General features: G+C 30.6%; 1 protein-coding gene across 4 annotated transcripts in view; it reads left to right on the top strand.

The window, feature by feature from the left end:
• LOC142327879 (facilitated trehalose transporter Tret1-like) overlaps positions 1 to 22,889 on the top strand; it is a 318,438-nt gene that overhangs the window by 201,493 nt on the left and 94,056 nt on the right. The gene's annotated exons all lie outside the window — the stretch shown is intronic.

The raw sequence follows: 22,889 nt of genomic DNA on the forward strand, positions 1-22,889 counted from the left end.
ATGTATTTGATTTTAGGTCAGATTTAATTAAACTATTAATTTTCAAGTTCAGTAAAACTGTTTATCCAAGGTATCTCTTTTTTTAACCCACCGGGTTGGTCTAGTGGTTAACGCGTCTTCCCAAATCAGCTGATTTGGAAGTCGAGAGTTACAGCGTTCAAGTCCTAGTAAAGCCAGTTTTATCTTTACACGGATTTGATAACTAGATCGTGGATACCGGTGTTCTTTGGTGGTTGGGTTTCAATTAACCACACATCTCAGGAATGGTCGAACTGAGAATGTACAAGACTACACTTCATTTACACTCATACATATCATCCTCATTCATCCTCTGAAGTATTATCTAAACGGTAGTTACCGGAGGCTATTAAGGAAAAATAAAAGGTATCTCTTTTAATTTGTATAATACAATTTTATTTATTTTATCTCATTTTAAAAAAAAATATATATATATGTAATTATTTTTATTAACAAATTAACTTCAAATAGGAACTAAAATTAAAAGTAATTTTATTTATTATAATGTTATTTTGTTTACAAAAAGAAATACAAGTGCCAGAGTTGTTAAGTCTAGTAAATCTCCAGTAAGTAATAAATATCGTTAGAAGATATTTAAGCGTTTTAAGTAATGTGCAGTAACAGATTGTATAACAGTTGCAGATGAACAGGAATAATATATAAAAGTTACATTTGAAATAATTTTTTTGACATTTTTATTTGTTTTCTTTTTTTAATGTTTTTAGAAAATATTCTCTGGTATTGTAGAAAATATTTCTTCATAAGTTAAAGAAATAAAGCTGCAATGTTTTATTAAATGCCTGCAATTGTGTTCCACAGAGTTAGGTAATAAAGACAATCACCCGGGTGCACGAAATATCAAAGTGGTCAAAGTTTTACTAAAGATAGATGGTCTAGTTTTACTAGAGTTCCTCTAATGTAATACCTTAAGGTAGGCCGGCCTTCGTGGCACGAGTGGTAGCGTTTCGGCATTTCATCCAGAGGTCCCGGGTTCGAATCCCGGTCAGGCATGGTATTTTAACACACGCTACAAATGATTTATCTCATCCTCTGAAGCATGCCTAACGGTGGACCCGGAGGTTAAACAAAAAAAAAAATAGATAGAAAAAAGTAAAAACCTTAAGGTGGTTCCGGAGGCTAAACAGAAAAATAAAGAAATAAAGAAAAAGGTTGATTCTTTTGATTAAATAAACAAAATTATTTTAACTTTGAATTTAGAGTTGAAAATATAGATTACCCAAAATTTATTTTTACGTTTTGTAACATATAAAAACAACTATAAGTTTCATGACTTATTATAGAATATTGTCGAGTTGCTCTTAGCAGTTGAAGGTCAGTGATATATTCAGGCCAAAAAAGGCAGGCAGAAGATCTAGTTGGTTTTAAAATAAAATTAATAATATTAAATAAAAAAGTATTGCCATTAAAATATTCCTTTTACACAAAAGAAATAAATAAAACTAATTTTAATAAGATTTTGATTTATATTTCTTCTGTTGGTAAGTATAAATTAACTTGGAACGAAATGGAGATTCCGCCAATGATTATATGGTATTATAACTAGCTCACATATAGTACAAGCAATTAATTATATTCTGCTATGTAATATTCCCAATACAGCCTTGTTTTTTTTAAATAAATGAATTTATTTTTAAATTTATATTTAAACAGACTGTATACAGATTATTTAGTAAATAAAAATAAAAAAAATTTAAAAACTTGTTTTTTTTTAATATAGATATATTTTAAACACCCATTTGTTTTGGTATACCTTTCATAAGGATATATTATAATTACATAATGGTTTTTTTTTAATGCTGAATGTATATCTCAGTTTCTTTAGTCGTATTAATAAAACGATTTCATTTGAACACTAAAGTTAAATAACGACTATGAATAATAAACGTATCGGCAAATATTGAATTAGATGAACATGCTGAATTAGATCATATTTTTTTGGTTTTTGAAGCTTTAGGGGCATCCAACTGCTATGGTCATTAGCCCCTCCAACAAGAAAAAAGAAAAACATGCTATTCCTTCTCGGTAAAAACGCTAGTGACGTAATCAATAGACTTGTCAGTAAGATAATCTAATAAACATACTTGTCATAGGATTAAAACCCCAAAAGAAATACTAAAAAAATAGCAAGGTTGTAAAAGGTCCTTTCCACTTTAAAAACAAAACCATTTCTTGCGAAACGTTATCAAACAATAAGATTTACATCAAGTAAACACCGTGAAAAATCACCATTACAAAATATTAGCAAACACTAATATAAAAATATAGTGGTAACACATGAGAAGAGTGTAAAGGGCCCTTGCCACTAATATCTTACATCACTTACAGTAGTAGATGTTCAGTGAACATCAAATAGACACATCGTAAAAACTCTCAAGTTATACAAAAATATAAATAAAAACACAAATTATATTAAAATAAATTCTTCATAAAAATATAAGATCGATTTCTTGTTAAATCTTATCTCCTCGGTTTGCCTTTCGGCCATCCTTTTTTACTCCTTTTCTCCATCTTCCGAAGGACCTCGATGTTGATATCCATTGTATCTGAGTCTTCAGACATGGAGTCATGAGTTTCCCCGCCGTAAGTCTCGGAGGATCTCCTGCTCCCAGCGTCGGATGACACCGGCTTCGCTGGCGCAGTCCAGACTGGATGTACTTACCGCTAGAATATTTAGGCGGTCGATTGTTTCGTCCTCTCCTTCAAAGGCCTCTATGCTTTAAGAGGTTCCACTGTAGGTTTTTTAAAGCCTTTCTTTTCCTGAATCACCACTTCTAGTTTCGCAGATCCCTCGGTAGGGATTTTTACCTCCTGCAATTTTACTTCGGTTGGTTCAATCATCCTCTCAGTTAGTGCCTTAATTGTAGGCTCAAATTTAGGCTTTACGGAACTGCTTTCAACAGATCTTTCTACATTCTTCTGCGGTGGCTTCGGACTGTTTCCTCTTGACGGTCGACTCTTCATTTTATCCTCGATGATACGTTCGATCATCGTAGCTAAGGCTGGTGCCAATTATGACAGCACTATAAAGTATATTCTATAAAGTCTTGTGACTTTATAGAAACTGTAAGAGTTGCACGAGCAGCCGCAGCTTGCGCGTATGAATCTGTCTTTGGCGTTATGCCAAGCACAATTTTCCTTGCATCAAATTATCAGGATGCAGAAATTACCCAGGAAAGGAAAAGAATGAATAATTTCCAAGAAGGAAATTATCCATTAAGACTACGCAGAAGTGTTATCTTAATTTCTTGGACAGCTACTTCCTGTTTGTAAATAGGACAATTCCTAGACCTTGCAGAATGGTGTCCATGACAATTGACACAGACAGGAGGATCCCTGCACGGGTCATGGTTGGTGTAATGGTTCACCACAAACACATATTTGCTTCCTTGAACAACGAGCCGCCGTATGTCCGAATATTTGACACCCAAGTTAACGCAAAGGTGTTGGAATAAACGGACAACCATCCAGACTGTGAAAACCAGGTTTAATCTTCTCCGGACACTTTGGTTTACTGAAAGTTAATACATGTGATACGGAGGGTGAACTTCCCCGTTTCGACGCATGTTTAAACAATGGCACGCAACAATACCTTGTTCATGCTGTTCATCTACAATCTCCTCTTCTGTCCAGTAATAAATTCCTGCACACGACAACCCCCTTTCAAGTATTCAATGCACTATGGGGAGATACCTCAACGTCCATGACTCCAATTTTCTTAGCTTTAATAATCGCAAAGATTGAACGTCATTGACAGTTTCTACAAAAAGTCCCACTGCAGTTTTCCGTGTCTCCTTTACTGGTCCTCCAGCAGCTTCCGTGACGCCACGAGCTATCACGAAACGACTAGTTTTTGAAAAATCACCGGCTTTCCTCTTTATAACTTTCCAATTTCATATTACCCGATTAAAATTTCTAACCGATAAATAAAAGAATATAGAGGTGCCCATCGAACTGATCTAATTATAAAATCGTCGACGCAAACTGTTTGTTTAACAGCTGATTTTCGAAGTCGAAGGTTCTGAGGTTCGAATCCTAGTAAAAGTTTTGTACGAATTTGAATACTACACATTGGATGTAGGTGTACTTTGGTGGTTGGGGTTCAATTAACCACACAACGCTGGAATGACGGCCTGAGTCTGTACAAGACTACATGTCATTTATACGTCATACATTTCATCCTCATCTCCATTGGGTCATGAGGAGATTGCTTATAATTTACTAATTGAACATATTGCAACGTAAACATTATGAAAAAATCATAGAATAGAAAACAACAAAGAAAAGTTTTAATTAATACTTTTATTATACATATAGAAAGTAGATACAGAATTCAAATTGGATTACCTAATTTCTGTAAAAAATGTTATGTACCCGAATATAAAGGAAAAAGAGTGCGAATTTCTTCGCATTTATAAAATAAAATAATTTTTTCTTTTTATACATTATAATACACAGACATTTTAAGACAATAAAAATTTGCCAACAAAACTATCTTAACCATTTGTTCGTTGACTATGTGTTAATCAACTTTAAAACCAGTTTAGAATAAAAAAAAATAATTTATGCCAAAACAATTAATATAAAGGTAAAGCGTAACGACAAGAACAACATAAAAATCGTCATGTTTAGCCAGGTGTTCAAGATTAGCAAGTTTCTTGTATTTCTTAAAGTTAGGTAAGTTACTCGATTTTAAATTTAATATTTAATTACGATATCATCAAATTGCTACAGAATTAATTTATGCAAACGATAAAAAAAAAATCTATAGACAAAAACTAATACAGTTCATTGTACTTTATTTAATATCTTTGACATTTAGCTGTCTGAAATTACTTTGTGTTGTTTTATAATACGAAAAATGTTATGCAGCCTACAAGGCCAATAATGTTCGAGAATATTTTCATTCTGAACTTCTTTTCTTGATCTTATATCTTCAGGATAATCTAGTAGTCGTCTGCCATTTACTCTGTTTTGTCTTACGTTTTTTCTTCTGTTATTAATTTAATTTGCTCTGCATGCATGTCTTACTAACCCTACACTTCATCCAGCGAAAATTTATCTCTGGTTTCCATTTTCTATTACTTTTCCTTCCATTGTCTTTACATAGCGTCTATTCATTTCTTTTAGCTTTCTTATTGTCCATGTTTTACTATTATAAAGCTCTTTGCTGAAAAAATATTTCTTACTATCTAAATTCTAAGATGAAACTCGATGAATTCATTTATTAATTAAAGCTTTCCTTGCTTGTGGTAACCAGTTTTTTATTTATGTAATTTTTGTACCGTTAGGGTTAAAAGCTAATTTTCCCATTTGATAATAAAAAGCAGCTCGTTAAAATATTTTTATTTTAACATGTTTTTATTTAGCAAATTTAATTATGTTTTAAACAGAAAAAGGTTTTTATTATTATTCGTTAAATACATATCATAGGAAGTATTTTCAATATATCGATCTTCTGCCTTTATTTATTAGTACTGAACCATTGAGTCAAAATTTTATCGAAAAAAACGTTTAATTCCGATTGCTAAAATTAAGTTAGTTTTCAAATAATAGCTTGAGGCCGTTATTTGTATTTGAAAAAATATCATATCAGTCAGAATTAGGGAACAACCTCGAATAAATATACTCAAATCGAGGTAATGGACTCATTTTTTCAGATATACATATTATATAATATGTAAAAGAACAATAATAACAAAAGATTATAAAACGTGAAAATTTTTATTTAATGAGGTTTTTAAGAGATAAAAGTTTTTCAGTTCGATCTGTTTGTGTTTTTTTTACATAATATATTTTACATTCTTGGAAATGGACCAATTTCTAACAATAATCCAATCATAAACGTAAATATGTTCAGGTTGAAGTCATTCTGAAATTCAGAGTATTTTCACGCAAAATCGCAGATAATTGTTTGAAAAATTTTCGTTATTTATCTGAAACATAAAATATGTTTTTAAAAAAGAATTGAAAGATCTCTTCTGTTTTTATATTTTATTTAATATTCGCATATTAATCAAGATAAATAGAAGAATAATTTTGAATTTTAGAGAACTTTAACTTACGGTTGACGTCGTTTCTCTTCGTTATTCTTTTCTTTCTTTCTTTTTTTCGAGAACATGAGTCCTCAAAAATGCATATTTCTTTCATGAGTTCATTCATATCTATATATATATAAAAATGTTTAGTTCGTTTGTCTACGCTTCAAAAACTCATAATGTTCTGCACCGATTGAGCTCAAATTTTAGCACGATATATAATCCGCATCAAAGATTGTTTCCATTTCTTTTTAATAATCTATCTATTTTTAATTTGAACATTTTTAATTTTGAAATGTAAACAAAGGAAAACCAATCAGATCAATGCAAGATGGCCGCTGTCAAACACAACGACCAAATTTCTTTGAATTATATTTAACAGCTAAAACATCTGTATTTTATTAAAAAAAAAAAAACACGATAAAAAAATGTTGCACGATATATAACCCGCATCAAAGATTGTTTTCATCTATTTTTAATAAATCTATCTATTTTTAATTTGTACAGTTTTTTAATAAATAAGAGGCTAATAAATCAGATGGAAATGTAAACAAAAGAAAACCAATCAGATCAATGCAAGATGGCCGCTGTCAAACACAACGACCAATCACAAAGAGCCCGTATAGCCGTTGCTAATGTAAACATAATCACAACTGATTAAGTAAAAAATTTCTTTGAATTATATTTAACAGCTAAAACATCTGTATTTTATTAAAAAAAAAAATAATACACCTAAACAAAAAGAAAAGCCACCAAGAAGGATGACTTACAGTAAATAAATTAAAACACTCAACTTTCTTGTAGCCCAGATAGACTTAAGATTATGCAAACAAAAAAAGTCGAAATAACCAAATACACAGAAAATAATATCCCTACATAATGACCAAAAAATCCTTTGTTAGGTTAAATATTCACTTTTGTCTGAATTTACAGAATGCATTTACAACGAAGCATTGATAAATATTGAAGACAAGTGCTTAGCTATTGCAAATAAAGTTCTTAGTCAATTGGGAATGCCAGCACCCACCCGAGCTGCGATTGCTTCATTCTGATGTGAATTTACGCTGTGAACAGAGTTACAACATTGGTGATCAGTCATATGTCCAATCAAACATTCCCAAATTAACGCATGGACAGAAAGGCATTTATGATCGCATAATGCAAATGATAAATGACGGAGTTGGGGGACCTTCTTCTTGGATGCGCCAGGAGGAACTGGGAAAACATTCCTCATTAGATTGATTATAGCAACGGTTCGATAAAAAAATGACAATTATCCTGTTGCGGAATATTAATCAGCCAAAACTCTGCAACGGCACGCGACTTGCAGTTAAGAAATTGATGAATAACGTAGTGGAAGCAACGATTTTAACGGGGCCTTTCAAAGGTGAAGATGTCCTCATTCCTCGAATACCCATGATCCCGACCGATTCACCATTTCAATTTAAAAGATTGCAATTCCTAATTCGATTGGCATTTGCAATCACAATCGATAAAGCTCAAGGTCAATGTTTAGAGTTGTGTGGTTTAGATTTAGATGCGGATTGCTTCTCACATGGACAACTGTATGTGCGTGTTCCCGAGTCGGCAAACCAGATAGCCTTTATATCTACGCAGACAGTGGAAAACAAAAAAATATTGTATATCCACAAGTATTACAAAATTAAACTTCTATGAAACGTATGCTTTGTTTTGTTTCTCATTTCTCATCCATGCAACCACAATGTGCCACAGCGAAGTGTGGCAGGTACAGCTAGTTGTTAATAAAATTGAAATAATTAAAATAAAATAGTTTAAATTCCTCTTGTTTTGGCGTTAAGGAAACGACAAGAAATAAGGGTCAGAATTTTGCTGTTTTTTTTTTTTTTTTTTTTTTTAATTTGGTATCTTCCAGAAATATAATTTTTTTTGAAAATTGTAAAAATATTGTATACCTTTTTCGGCAAATTGTTTTTTAAGTTGCTTTTATTAATTTTTAACTTTTTTTTAAATTTTATATTGTATATTTCGTTCTAGTTATTTTGTGAGAAAGGAGAGGTGCTTATTCAATCAAGAAAAGATTTGATGCCTTAATAACTTCCTAATGAATTTAAAACAATATTAATTCTTTTCATGGTTTATACAAATATAGTTAATTATTTACTTCAGCGAAACGTTTTTACACATTACTTCAATGAAATGCTTTATCTAAGGGAATAAAGTGAAACTTGATTTTTAGAGTTCGCTGGAAGAATAATGAACGCAAATTGAAACAATAGATATTCACTTTCGTTTTACTTGAGGCTTCAATTGTCAAGGGAGAAAGTTTTGCGTATTCATTGTGTTATAATACTAATTTAAGTAGTATTTTGAAATAGCCTATTTTTAGAGAATAATAAATTTGACCTATATTCAAAAAACCAAACTATTTGTTCCCCCTCTTCGCTTTAAGTTTTGTCCTAATCATCTGCCAAGTTAATTATCAATTGATCGGCACGTGAATTTGCATAAATTTTAAGTACGTAATACCTGATAATATAAGTGAATGAGCCGTATTATAGATTAATCCAATTATTTCCTGAATATGTGGTGCAAATTTAACGATTGGAATGAAAATGTAGTTGTGTCCTAGCTTATATAATGACAGTAGCTGCAGAACTTTAAATTCAACTGATGAAGAAGTTTTACCATCTAACCATAACGCTGGCTGGTAGGCAAATTTGTGGGTGATGTTTGCAGCAATAAAATTTACCAAGTATCTTTAGTGCATGAAACTGTAAATGCTAAACGACATAGCTACATCAACAACACAAACCTGCGATGGTTGTGTTTTTCAGTTTTTGATAATTGATTCTTACGTACTTTTTAGCGCTGAATCCGAAAAACACCTTCATTTTTCCATCGCGTCAGGAATTTTCGCGAAGTGCAAATTTAAAAATTTGTAAAAAAATTTTAAAAATTGCGAAAACCTGATACAATAAAATAGATATAAAACATTATTTATAATAACAAATTAATATAAATAATTCACTTTTTTTGGCTTATAATATGCATTCTTATAGCTGATTGGTCTGAGTGCATTAAGGTAAATGGTCTGAAAAGGTGTGCGGGGGTGGGTCATTGACCCCTAAATTTTTTAATGAAAATTACAACAAAATAATGTTTTTTTTAAATTTGTTATCGGTGTTGCGGAGAAATACCATTTACGTACCCCCCACAAGTGGGAGAGTGTCGGACTCGCACAGGTTCTGCTAGATGATGATTTTAAGAGCCTATGTCTGCCCGCATTCTATCGGCTAAAACTTGTATTTCACCGTTCCTTCTCACCCGAGATCGGATACGCGGTTAAGCAATATGCCTTTGAGCTCGGGGGTCAAGAGCCCCCTCCTTGCCTTATCACCATCGCCCATCCACGCAAGCGCGGACTAATGACGGCGGAGCCGTCATTAGTCTATCGCCTGTTTACTCTCCGGTCAGTTCTTCACCTGTATTTAGGGCTTCATTCTCGTTAACTCTCTTTTGTCTTTTTTCTCTTTTCTTTTCTCTCCTACTCCTCTATTCTCTTATTACATCAATTTATAACTTTGCTAGAACATGTCCTCAGGATTTTTTTCTCTTTCCTCTCTTCTGTCATTTTTCTCTTGTTACATTAGCAATACTACTCTTAATACATTGGTTATACCTTTAATGGTGTCTGCATCGGCAATGGTAATAATCCATTTTCCTTGATACCTCCTTTCCATTCCTTTCATGTACTGATCATGAGGATATGAAAGGACATGATTGTTACTTTTTTCAGTAGAACAAAAGTAACAATCATTGGTGAGATTTCGTAGCTCTCGCCACACCATTGGAACTCTAAATCTTAACGCTTCTTGTTCACCTTTGACTACCGTCTAAGTCCTTCAACACATGTGTAGCAAACGTAGTGGGGTGCCCAAGCTTTGACTTGATCTCATTTTTTTGACTCCAAAATACGCGAGGTACACTTGTCGAACGAAACTTGTCATATTTATTTTTTGCCTTTCCACCATTAACTCACCACAAATGTAACAAAAAGAATGTGCAAAATTTTTGCGGCCTCTTGAAACCATTTTTAAAACGGAAAGTTTGCTTAATGGCTTGAAAATATATTTTCCACCGAAAAAACGCGTTTGATCATGGAGAACGGAAAAACTCGATTTACTCACGTTGATGATTGAAATAGCACTGATAATAGTTGCACAGTGCATGAGTGGCCGAATATCTGCCAATAAATATGTTACGGCTTGTTAAGTCTTGTCACAACCTCTCAGCCGTGGTCTCCCACCGTCTCGTCATCTAGAACCCAAACCCCTCCTCCGCCCTCATCTCAGACCACTTACCTGTTTAGCTATAAGAATGTATTGTATAACCAAAAAAAGTGATTATATTAATTTATTATAAAAAAAAAGTTTTATGTCTATTTTATAGTATTATATTTTCGTGCAGGCCTCCGGGGCGCGAGATAGAGTCTCGGCCTTTCATCCGGATGTCTCGGGTTCGAATCCTTGTCAGACATGGCATTTTCACACGCTAAAAAACATTAATATCATCCTCTGAAGCAATACCTAACGATAGTCCCGGAAGTTAAAAAAATCATATTTTCGAAATTTTTCTAATTTTTACAAATTTTAAAATTTGCGATTTGCAAGAAGTTCTGATGCGATGGAAAAAATAAAGGTTCTTTCGGATTCAACGCTAAAAATTCATAGGAATCAATTATCAAAAGTTAAAAAAACATTCCAAAACTCAAATTTTGCATACTTGTGTAATCAATTAATGAATAAAATTTATATTTACGAAGGCTTAAGAACTAACGTTTTTAGAGAATATAAAAATTATTGTTTACTACTTAATTTACGTATCATTATCATACATAATTATGTACAAGCAAAAAATTTAAAAAAAATATATATGTCAACCGTCTATATATCTTTCTTTTTCCTGTTTAGCCTCCGGTAACTACCGTTTAGATAATTCTTCAGAGGATGAATGAGGATGATATGTATGAGTGTAAATGAAGTGTAGTCTTGTACATTCTCAGTTCGACCGTTCCTGAGATGTGTGGTTAATTGAAACCCAACCACCAAAGAACACCGGTATCCACGATCTAATATTCAAATCCGTGTAAAAATAACTGGCTTTACTGGGACTTGAACGCTGGAACTCTCGGCTTCCAAATCAGCTGTTTTGGGAAGACGCGTTCACCACTAGACCAACCCGGTGGGTTAACCGTCTATATATCTATACACACACACACACACACACACACACACACACACACACACACACACACACACACAAATATATATATATTCATGTTATATTAATAAAATCGTAATAATAATGACGAGGTATGGCCTACGTTAATAAGTAGGTTATAAATTTTTATTCTAAATTAAATTATAATACCAATACATAGTTATGTCAATATAACGCACAAAACCTATTTGTCTAATTAAATTCTTCGCTGAATATTATGAAAGCAACGAATTCATTAATTTCCTCGGCCTTACCATTACAATGAAATCACAACTTCAAAATAAATTAACAAATATTATATAATTATATTACATTAGATTAATTAATTAGATATTAGATTACATAAAATTATGTAATTTTTGTATAACCACGAAAATAAATAATAAAAACTTCAATTTTAGAACGTTTTATAGTTTGTATTTATTATCAAGTAAAATTTACTATATAATTAGTGGAAAAAGAATAATACTAAAATGATATTAAAGAAAAGATCCTGTAGCACTTTTATCGGAATGATTAAAGTAGATTGTAAGATTATGATTACCAGCAGAGAAAAAGGAATCAGAATAATGAAATCTTGTATTTAGTAATACCTTGAAATAATGCAAAGAATTTCATCTTCATCAGAGCTACATTTGAAATAAAGTAAACCTTTAATTACCAATGGTGAACTTAACTTCTAACATTTGATTTATTTCCTCTTCTAAATCGTGTACTACACGGTTTAATTAAATTTTAATAGAACAGGAGAAGCTGGAAGGAATGTAATCGACAGTACGTTTTGATTGTAAATCTTAAAATTTACATTCCTGGAGGAAAATTTACTTTTCACTTACTCTTATAGATTAATTTTATGTGATCAAAGTCAGCATTTGGGTTAAGAGAGAGTTAGTGCGTTAATTGTGTTTATTTGACTAATAAATAATCGTTTTAAGTTATACTCTTTAGTCTATTTAATAATTCGATGGTATTAATTTAATTATAAAAGGGCAAAATCCGGGCGTTAATATTTTTCAAAACCGTTACTGTCTAATAATATTGACATACAGAAAGAAAAAAGTGGTTAAATATTCTGAATTGTGCAGTAAAACATCAGTTGTATTTTAAAAGTTTCTTACTTAGTTTTTACTACGAACTGAATTGCGTAACATACAAAATCACAACTGCAGTGGTTTTTAAGTAGTACGTAATACGCGAAACAAGTACCTAGTAGTACCGTTATATCTTTGCCCATGAATTATTATGAGCTTGTTAGTTCGTTCATAATAATCATTAAAAATTAGAGCTGATTTTATTTCTTAACAGTTCTGTTTAATTTTTCAAACATTTAAAAAATTTTCTTAAAAATCTGTTTTTCCAACGTTTAAATTTCTTTGAATTTACTTAAACTCCAAAAAGTCTATAATGTTACCTGCCGAATTGGCAGGTAAATTTGTATTTCTTATGCATAAGAAATATTTTCTTATTGTTACTCTAATTTGGAACGTTTTTGGGTTAACGGATTTTTTTTATTAATGACCATTTTCAAATAATAATTTTGTGAATCAGGAATGGTAGTTATTTTATAAATAGAAACATTTGATGTGTTCGCTAAGATAAGCTAATTGTTAGAAGATGTCTATAACATTTAATCGTCAGAAGTTGTTAATATAAGCAGTGTTATTTGAAAAAAAATTATTTTAAAATAACTGCTCTAGAAAGGAAATAAATTATGATTTATAATTTTTTGAAGGCAACAAATTAAAAAAAAAAATTCTAACCCTTATTTCTTGTCGTCTCAACATCAATACTTAAAGAAGAATTTAAACTATTTTATTTTTATTTCATTTTTTTATTTTTTTACTTTTGTTTAAAATTTTATTTTAATTATTTCAATTTTTCTGAGGTCATTCGAAAAAGGATATACAAACTCTGTGAAGACAAATATCTCCTACACAGTTTTGATTCCGGAATACAGCTGACACACGGATCAATATACAGGTAATTCAACGATGCAGACAATAAATCGTGATATTTATGCCTGTTTTAAGGATTATCAGTAGGTCTTTGATGGAGTCCAGCATCAGAGGATTAAAATATTAAAAGATATTGGTTTTTGGATGAAAAAGATCTAAGAATTATCATCAACTTGTACTGGAATCAGTCTGCTTCTGTGAGATTACGAGATTTGAATGAGGAAGATGTACGAGTATATATCCATTGGATGTAAGCCAGAACTGTATAATGTTTCCGTTGTTATTTAACATCTAATCAGAATATATGTTCAGGAAACACTGGAAGATGTGGGAATAGGGGTTGTTATGAATGGGAATGGATAAACAACATTTGGTATGCGATGTCGCTGTAATTTTTTCAGATAATCAAGAGAGTACATCTCATCGACAGAATAACACTTACTGGCCACGGATACGGTATTGACATTAATACAAATAAAACAAAAGTTATGGTTATTACCAACAGATGTATCTCTTCATATCATCTTACAAACTACTGAAAACCCGTTGAATAAAAACACAAGTATACATATCTCGGAATTATATTTTACAACCAGTAAGATAATTCTGTGGAATTGAAGTCTAGAATTAGCCAAGAATATGTTCAATAAAATGGGAAAACTAATTTAAAACCCGTGAGTAAACATGATCACAAAAAAGCGAGTACGCTGCTGTTTGTTCTGTGTTTTGTTTCATAGTGTTGGAAAGTGGACTCTGAAAGGCTCGTTCAGTAAATCATTATAAACCTTTGAAATGTGGCTCTGTCGAAGGATGCTAAGGATGCCATGGATAGATCGTGTCCCAAATCCAGAGATCCTTCGCAGGTGAAAAATATAAAGAACTCTTGAGCACTGTGAAAACAAGTATGCTTCAATACCTCGGACACAATATGAGAAAAAGAAGCAGATACACCTAATGCAAGAAATCCTACAGCGAAAGATACCCGGAAAGAGAGATGTTGGTAGGAGGAGACTAATCTCTAGCTAAAAGTTTCCCGAGACTTGACCTACAAGACATCTGCGGAGTTATTCCACACAACTCACCATAGAAGAAGCACAGCCAAGATGATTACCAAGATCTGAAACGGATAGGGGCAGAAAGAAAAAGATGATGTTCAAGAATATGAAAAGCTATACAGTTGCTATTATGGACATTAAGATGGCTTTAAAATTTTCTTAAAAGAGTTAACTCTAAATCAAAGTAAAATATTTAATTACAATTTATTTACAAATGTCACTTCGTCCGCGACATAGTAATGGTTGCTTTTTAATGCTGTACACATTTTCTTATTCTTTTTGTTAAAATTAATAAATGCTATTAATTTACTTCTTTTTTTTGGTATTTCTTTAATAACAATTTTTAACTGACATAGATATTATTTGGAAAAAGATCCATTAGTATAAAAACGATGGTTCAAAACTGCCGAAACTGGCAAAAAAAAAGATGAAAATATGTCTTATTAGGCAAAAAATAGGACGTATTTTTCTTCTTTTGCCACCTGCATAAAATCGAGTTAGGTAAAAAAATAGCTCTAAAAATTGTACTTTTTTGTACATTTTCATTCTTAAAGATCAATCCCATTAATAAAATGGAATTTTCCTACAGAAAAGTGACTGGAAAGTAAAAGAAGATAAGCTTTGATTTTTTTGCCGTTATTAGGAAAAAAGTCATAAAACTTCAAATTTATGCAAGATGATTACAATTATAATAATCAGCACCAAATACGAAATAGATAAACGAGAAGGCTTTATATTTCTAACAGTGACAAAACCACCATTCTAATCCTTGTTTTTGTACATAATGTCAATAGAAATAAAGATTGAACAGGTTTAGTAATCTGTTATCCATAGATTGTACATTATCACTGCGTAGAATTAGCTCTTATAAATGCAGAAAAAAAAAATATTTTCTTTCTTATTTTTCATTACTTGTTAATGTATAAACTGTATTTTTGATAATTTATTAATACGGACTAATAATTTTTAAAAAATCAGGAGGTAATTTTTTCAATCGGCATATTTAACAATGGCCACAGAAATTTCTTCCCTTGTGTTTATTTGAAAAGAAGAGTATTTAAATATTTCCCTAACATAATAAATTGGATTTTTTATTATTTTTATTATTTCACCATTATAAAACGCGTACAACTTTTCTACAGAATACAAAAACAATTAAGAAATTTATTATAAAATTGGTGTAATATGTATTATCTAAATTTAAGAATATATCATAATAAAAATTATCTATAAAGCTTTGTTTGTGATGGTATAATATCAAAAACAGTTTATTATGTTTAGCTTAGCTTAGTTATTGATCTAAAATTCAATTTAAATATAACAATTTAAATTATATCAAACTTACATTGCTCTTTCATAGTGTATAATTAGATCCTACTATCAGAATATTTGGTAAATTAGTACATTAAACAGAAATACAATAAAAGAAAGAAATTAAATAACGTTTTGTTAATTCGAACTAAAGATTTACACCAGATTTATTTATTTTTATTTTGAAATACAACTATCCAGTTTAGCTATAAATTTTATGTATTTATACAAAAAATCACACTATGAAAAAAATATTATTGGTCATAAAAATTAATTTTTTTTAGCTTTTTTAAAGATGGTCCAATTATATTTCTTATTAGAAATTTAACTTTTTTCTTCTTTTATTATATTTATATTTATCATTTACACTTTTAAACAAACAAGATCAACTCTGAAGAAAAAATACAACTACTTAACTACTTAAAGGTAAAAATTCAAGAAGGAATCACGCTGTTATAACATATTGTAATGAATTATATCTACAATGAAATGATGATGATAAATTGCTCATCGTTTTATTTCACTAGATGTATTTTCTAGAAAGGAGTTTTCTACACTACGTAAATAAAAATCATTGTCATTGTTTGTGGTTAATCAATAAAATTAATTTAAAAATTCAATCCGATTGCCTTTAATAATTTTTACGATAGTAGATACTATGTGATATCTCATACTGTGTATTTCTGAGTTATTTCCGACGAAAAACTGGTCAAAACCTATTGCAAACATTCACGTATTTTGTCTGTTTCTGGATTAAAATTATTTTTCAAATATTCAATATAGAATTCTATACAGAAGAATTGAGAGGAGAGTGGAAGAAGTGTTAGGAGAAGACCAATTTGGTTTCAGGAAAAGTATAGGGACAAGGGAAGCAATTTTAGGTCTCAGATTAATAGTAGAAGGAAGATTAAAGAAAAACAAACCAACATACTTGGCGTTTATAGACCTAGAAAAGGCATTCGATAACGTAGACTGGAATAAAATGTTCAGCATTTTAAAAAAATTAGGGTTCAAATACAGAGATAGAAGAACAGTTGCTAACATGTGCAGGAACCAAACAGCAACAGTAATACTTGAAGAACATAAGAAAGAAGCTGTAATAAGAAAGGGAGTCCAACAAGGATGTTCCCTATCTCCATTACTTTTTAATCTTTACATGGAACTAGCAGTTAATGATGTTAAAGAACAATTTAGATTCGGAGTAACAGTACAAAGTGAAAAGATAAAGATGCTACGATTTCCTGATGATATAGTAATTCTAGCCGAGAGTAAAAAGGATTTAGAAGAAACAATGAACGGCATAGATGAAGTCCTACGCAAGGACTATCGCATGAAAATAAACAACAAGACAAAAGTAATGAAATGTAGTAGAAATAACAAAGATGGACCACTGAATGTGAAAATAGGAGGAGAAAAGATTATGGAGGTAGAAGAATTTTGTTATTTGGGAAGTAGAATTACTAAAGATGGACGAAGCAGGAGCGATATAAAATGCCGAATAGCACAAGCGAAACGAGCCTTCAGTAAGAAATATAATTTGTTTACATTAAAAATTAATTTAAATATCAGGAAAAGATTTTTGAAAGTGTATGTTTGGAGTGTGTATATGGAAGTGAAACTTGGACGATCGGAGTTTCTGAGAAGAAAAGATTAGAAGCTTTTGAAATGCGGTGCTATAGGAGAATGTTAAAAATCAGATGGGTGGATAAAGTGACAAATGAAGAGGTATTGCTTCAAATAGATGAAGAAAGAAGCGTTTGGAAAAATATAGTTAAAAGAAGAGACAGACTTATAGGCCACATACTAAGGCATCCTGGAATAGTCGCTTTAATATTGGAAGGACAGGTAGAAGGAAAAAATTGTGTAGGCAGGCCACGTTTGGAATATGTAAAACAAATTGTTAGGGATGTAGGATGTAGAGGGTATACTGAAATGAAACGACTAGCACTAGATAGGGAATCTTGGAGAGCTGCATCAAACCAGTCAAATGACTGAAGACAAAAAAATATATATATTCAATATGTGTATCGAAATACTACTATTACTTTTATTCTTATTTATTTATTTCTTTTCCCGTCCAGTTATCTTTCATTTACGTTTTCTCATAAATTTGTAAATTTCATTATTTATTTAAATTGTTTTACTTGATCTATGGTAGATGAATATTTTTTAATGTTAATATTGAATATTTAACTTATTAATCTGACATTAATATTGTTTCAGTAAAAATAACATTGTAGTAGTACAGTAGTTCAAAATTTTAAATAAAATGTAAAAGCATCATTACTTTATTTTTTCTTATACGATACCATAAAATATGTTATAAGAAAATTAAAATAATGCTTTAACAGAAAAAGCACCGTAAAATAAAAATATCTTCATTTATCCATTAATTAATACTAAATTTTTACCTTTCATTACTTGGAATATATTTATGATCCTGAATCATATCTTTGTATTTCAACTCTAAGCCTTTTAAGGTTTAAAGTAAAAACCTTTATTTCAGTAGTGAGCCGATTTTAACGTAAAATTCGTTTATTTAATCGTTTATAACATATAATAAAAAAAATAAATTTACATATTTATCGATTGTTGGTTTTATTTCTATAAAAACAAGCGCGCGCGCGCACATACATACACACAAACACAAAAATCTTTCAATATATTTAATGCCAATTGTTTATAATTATTTTATGCCATAAAAAACAACATTCACTGTAAAAAGACAATAATATGAATCTCCGTAACTGTAAGTTAATCATCTGAAATATAAAAATTGAGCCTCTTTGTCGAAAAATATTAGTCTTGTAGTGATACATAACAGAAAAAATATAAACCTTTACTTTTTACTACGAAGGTCTAAGTTTAAGTACTTTATTAAACCTGTAGCTTATAATCACTACATTGCAACAAAATAGTACGCATATATCAGGATCGGTTGATCTGAAAGAAGAAAGACGTAAAACAAGCAGTTATGTTGAGATAGCATAACTACGAGTAACAATCTTAAATAATAAAAATAATTTAAAAAGAAAGATCGGTAATAATTTTAAGAAACAACATTAATGTTATTTTTTTGAAATCATAAAAAACAAAATTTGATACGATTTTAGTTTACTTACCTATATTATGAATTATTAAAACTTGATTCATGTTAATATCGCAGACTTGTTAAGTTAATGTCGCAGAAAAAGAATGATATTAATTTTTTATAGAAATTTTATCAAAAATATAAAAATATATGTTTATGTAAACGATATCTATGAAATTTTTTTGCCGATTGTACAGGTAATAAAACAATAAATTTAATAATTGTTTAAAATGTATTGTCGTTTAACTGATAATTTATACTACGACAAATTAATCGATGCTGTATAATTACTAATGTTATGATAAAAATAAATCCATTTAAATTTTATTAACCATTATGCATTGTTATGAGATAATAACATAAGCGTTGTTACGACATAATAATTTAAGTAGGCTACACTACTGTTATAAAATATTCAATTTTATAGCAGTTTTTAATCACTGTGTATTTAAATTTAAAAAGTAATAATTTAACTTTAAACAATAATAGTATGAAGTTGCGTTCACATTTGCCTCTCCATAACACATCAGTATGACAACAAAAATGATACGGATTCGGGCAATTTCATCAATTGTTTTATCTCTATTTAACGGTGATGATAATTGTGGATCATATTTTATCGTTTTCAACAGAAAGATGATTGACAAACTTTAACCAGATAAAATTACAAACATAAAATTAAAATCGTCATTTATTATCTTTTTTTCTTTTTAAATTTGTAAATGGGAGTCTGTATATTTCTCATTTAATAGATAATACAAATTTAGGAGAAAAATGCAACACTAGAACAATTTAAAATATAATATAAATAATTTATTTTAAAAAACGTTCCTTTTCAGCTATTTTACCCTTTTATTTATTTTTTCTATGAATCATTTGGATAATGTATGGAAAAAATTGTAACTGTCTAACCATTAAAATTTTAGAATACGTAATTAACTGAGCTAAATTTGGAATATTATGATTTTTTTGGGTATAGGATCCGTATTAGAAGCTGCTCCATAAGTAACTTTTTTTTCTGGGTGCATTTTTATGATTCGAATAATAAAAATATCGGCTTTAAAAATTTCTAATATGCTGCTTGTACGGTTAATAGGTATTTCATACCCAACCGCTCTCCCTCGCTTTCCCAAACTTGGAACATTTTCTACGATTAAAAATAATAGTTTTGATAATGCATAATGAAGAAAAAACTGTCATATACAAGTATAAATTGGTAAATTCTACGATCAAGTTTAATTGTTAAAATCAGTATACGTTACCGTGTCATCTACTATTTCTAAGTTAATTAAATCAGTAATATAAACGAAAGTAAAAAGTTTTAGTTTATTCATTGATTAAATAGAATACTAATAAAATCTTCTCTTTTTCGCAGTCTATTTATTTATAGCACGACATTATTGCATTGTTATTGCAATATTATCGACGGATAATTATTCGTGATAAATATTTATCTCAATAAAAAAAAATTAATTTTTAAATGAGTCACTGTTGTATTTTATTTGTTGATGATTAAATTTTATTGCTGTACTAAATATATTGGCTATATTTTTTTAAAGCATCTTGGTGGTTTATTAAGTTTGTTTTCAAAGGAATGAACATGTTAAATTTCTGAAATCTTTATTAATATAGTCTGTTGATTTTTTTTTTATTATTTGCTCACATTATCAATCGAAGATTGTTATATGTATAATATTGTATCTTGTCTACTGCTCTGCTTGATAGAATGACTATTAAACTATCAAATAAGCAAATATCACGTTTATACGAGGTGCGACAATAAAGTAATGAGACTGATTTTTCTTTGCAAGATGTGGCAACCCTGCAGCTTGCGTAGGCACACCATCTTTGACCTTGTCTATAAGCTACTTCTAGTCCAAGCGGCACATTGATGCAACTGCTCAGTCGTGCGTTGTGCTGTAATAAATGAGCACGTGTTTGTGTCTCTCGTCACAGAAATGAAACCGCAAAAATTGCGCAACGGTATACCATTTCTTTTTGCGTTAAATTGGGTGAAAACGCGACGAAAACTTATGGTAAGCTTCAGAAGGCTTTTGGAGAGGAGGTTATGTCAAGAGTTTTTCGGTGGCATAAAATTTTTAGTCAACGCAGAACGACTGTTGAAGATGAAGACCGCTGTGGACGACCATCAACCTCACGGACAGATGTCAACTTGACCAGGGTGCGTGAAATCGTACGATCTGATCGAAGATTATCCGTGAAAATGATTGCAGAAGAACTCAACATCGATCGAGAAACGGTTCGTCTAATATTAACTGAAGATCTTGGTATGAAAAAGATTTGTGCAAAAATGGTCCCCAAAAATCTCACACAACAACAGCGAGAAACACGGAAAAATGTGGCAGCCGATCTGTTAGAGCAAACGGAAATCAATCCAGATTTGTTGAGCCGTGTTATCACTGGCGATGAAGGTTGGTTTTTTCAATACGATCCAGAGACAAAACGCCAAAGTTCTCAATAGTGCTCAAAGGGATCACCCAGACCAAAAAAAGCTCGCATGTCAAAGTCAAAAGTGAAATGCATGCTTGTGTGCTTCTTCGACTCCAACGGAATTGTTCATAAAGAGTGGGTGCCTCCTGGACAAACAGTTAACCAATATTTCTACAAAGAAATTTTAGAAAGACTTCGTAAACGAGTTCGTGTTCCTGCCAATATTGCTGATAATTGGATTCTGCATCACAATAATGCGCCATCCCATACTGCTCTGTCAGTACTGCAATTTTTAACCTCAAAACAAATTTCAGTACTACCGCAGCCACCTTGTTCACCAGATAACGCTCCGTGCGACTTTTTTCTATTTCCATGAGTCAAAATGGCGGTCAAGGGACACCATTTTCAAACAACACAAGCTGTCCAAAAAGCTGTGACGAGGGTATTGGAGAGTATTACAGAAGATGAGTTCCAAAAATGTTACCATCAATGGCAGAAGCTCTGGAATAAGTGTGTGCAATCAGAGGGGAACTACTTTGAAGGAGACAACACTAAACATGACTAAATCGGTAAGCAACATTTTTTTTCACATCAGTCTCATTACTTTATTGTCGCACCTCGTATTAAGCAAAAAGATAAGGTATCATTATTTTTAAACACACAATTATTCCTTGACATTCTAATGTTCGTTTACTCGGACTTAATCTGGACGAACGAATATTTGATAATATTGTATTAAAATAAAGCGTCTTATCTTAAACATTCGCATGAAACAAATCTTTTGATTAATTTTTGTCAACCGTTCTTTCAAAACGAAGCAAAACTCTTCTTAATCCCTACCGGATGTTTGGTTATCAGATTTATAGTTAGAAGAAGAAAAAGAAATATAAAATCGATTCAATCTTTCCAATCATACATTATATTCAGATTTAAAAGTTCCTTTCACAGAAGATTCTATAAAAGAATTGAAATTAAGATTTCATTCCAAATTGCCGGACCACAAGAATCAATTAGTCACATATCTGGAAAATCCATCAATTTTACTAGAAAATTAAAAAGAAAATGGAGGTGATATCTTCTCCTTAGCATAATCAAATAAATTTATTTATTTTCAAGTAATTTTTTCATTTTAATTTTTTTTTTTCTATACTTTACAAAGATGCTCATAAAAGAATATTATTGATTTTTATTTTACTTTCATAATATTTCTTGTTAATGCTGACATTTATTTCGTAGTGCTCTGCAGTACTGTACTCGATTTAAAATAAAGGTTAAAAAATTCTAATGTAATATACTTTCCACTGATTAAGAAATAAAACTGGGGCATTTAATCTAATATTAGTTATAAATTAGTGATTTATTACGATATAATTTTCGTATTAATAAACTTTTTACTGTACGTGTAAAAACGAATTAACCTATAAAAAGTATTCTTCAATGGATTTATTTTGTTTTTTTTTGAGGTTTTGGGGAATCGATTACTTCAGTCATTAGCCACTTCCACTTCAAAAAAAAGAGAAAAATCCACTGAAGTTATTACACTTTTTGAATGAAACTGAAGTCTGTCGGTTCATTCTTGATTTTAAATTCAAATACTGAAATACCATCACTAAAAATCTTCATTCTTAAACATATTTCATTTGTTTACTCTTAGGCTTTCCTTTCGGCCATTCTTCCTTGCATCTCTTTT

Source organism: Lycorma delicatula, chromosome 1 (genome assembly GCF_047948215.1).
Source record: "Lycorma delicatula isolate Av1 chromosome 1, ASM4794821v1, whole genome shotgun sequence".
In the NCBI taxonomy this organism is placed as follows: domain Eukaryota; kingdom Metazoa; phylum Arthropoda; class Insecta; order Hemiptera; family Fulgoridae; genus Lycorma; species Lycorma delicatula.